The sequence below is a fragment of the Frankliniella occidentalis genome, unplaced genomic scaffold, assembly GCF_000697945.3.
Source record: "Frankliniella occidentalis isolate FOCC.00 unplaced genomic scaffold, Focc_3.1 Scaffold337, whole genome shotgun sequence".
Lineage (NCBI taxonomy): Eukaryota > Metazoa > Arthropoda > Insecta > Thysanoptera > Thripidae > Frankliniella > Frankliniella occidentalis.
This window is the reverse complement of record NW_026267460.1, coordinates 159,069-160,875: the sequence shown is the minus strand read 5'-3', so window position 1 is coordinate 160,875 and position 1,807 is coordinate 159,069.

The window sequence follows — 1,807 nt, the reverse complement described above, 5'->3', positions numbered from 1 at the left end:
CCCATACCACCACTCTCCCCGCCACCCCACCGCGGACATACCCCACGCGCGCCCACCTGGTCGGCGCCCCGCGCCCCCGGGAAATACCCCGCACGCGTAACCCCTAGCTGCGCCGCCATACCCCGCGCGGCCCCGCGTGCTGCTCCAGGGCATCTCCAGAGCATCTCTAGCCAGAACACTCTCGAGAGGATGGAACAAAAGCACTCAGAGCTAAGAGGGGTTGGGTGGATGACACGAGCAAAATCACATGTCAACGCAGTAAACATTAAATAATCCATCGAAGTAATTCAGAAATTGTTTGACCCAGATCCCTACAGTTTTTCCTTGGACAATACATTCCAAAACTTTGGAAAATTTTGACGGAAGTTTCCTAAAACTACGTTTAAAACTTCCTTCTTTTCACAGTGGCCATAATTTTTGATTGCAGATGAGGGCGGGGTCGAGCGGTCCCGGTGCTGCCGCCGAGCCTGCCCGCGGCACCCTTGCGGCCCCGCGTCGCACCTCGCGGCTCATGGGGTGACGGCGCCCTGGGCGAGGCGCTCGCGGCGCGGCGCTCGGCACGGCGCCCTGGCGTCGTGGCATGGAGACCCCCCGCGCCCGCACCCGCACCCGCGCCCACCCGCACGCCTAGTATGCTCCAGTGGGTGCCGTTGCTCCTACTGACGGGCGTCTCCTTGGTTGGTGAGTCAAGCGTCCACCATAATGTTGTCCTGCTGAAGACCACACGGTAAAAACAACGTCTGCTTTTTAGAAGAAAAGGGAAAAACTTTGAGGAACTTTCACATGATTGAGGAGGAAAAACTCCTCAGACGTTGAGGGAAGTCTCCTCAAAAACTGTCTGAATTTCCATAATTTTTTGAGATTTCCTAAAACAAAATCCTCAAATATAGGAGTTCCTCAAAGTTACACCCTTTCCTTAATTAATCGAACATTGTTTTTACCGTGCAGTTGAAAATCAAAGTCGAGGGGGCCAACTTGTTGTGCAATCACGTGAACAGTTCACGAACACAAACCCGTAACTACGCCAAGAGTGGCCCTTTCGTTCCAGATGCCCCAAAGTGGGGTATTAGTATTGCTGTTATTTTATAATTGTGTCCCAGGGTGCATGCCCAGGGGCGGGGCTGGGGCCATCGACGGCGCCCCCTCCAACATCACCGTCATGTTCCTGAGCCACACCTCCGTCCACGTAAACTGGTCCACCAACATGGAGAACGTGGAAAAGTACGACGTGACGTACAAGCCCACCGATGCCAGGTAAAAGCAGGCGAACACAAAGAGAATCACAACAAAAGAAAAGGCTCATCAACCCCAAACGACCGGCGGCGTGCCGTCTGGCGTTGAGGTCTCTGCAGAACAGGCTCACTACAGCCCGCGCCTTCTGCCCGCAGCTTCAAGGTGGTCATCGTGGTGGCGGGCAACTCGGAGTCAGTGGTGCTGGACCAGCTCTTACCCGACACCCAGTACCAGATGTGGGTGCAGGCGTTCCGCGCGGGCAAGAGGTTTCGCTCGCGCCAGATCGTGTTCCGCACTTTAGGTAAGTACAAAAGTATATAGTAGCCGGCTCAAATATTCGTGCCCATGTGTGTGTTTCTCGTGTCTTCCCACGCTCATCGACCGCAACGGCTCCAATAGCTGAGCTGCACGCCGTAAGTGCCGCGCATATCCCCCAAGCGCAAGCGCGGCCGCCTCCACTGCAGCATCGCGCCTCCCGCCCTTGAACCTTCGACCGCGTCCGTCCCATTCTCATCAAAATTTGACACGAGTCGACGCCCGCGGAGCCGCTCCACCCCGCACTGCCCCGCACCCC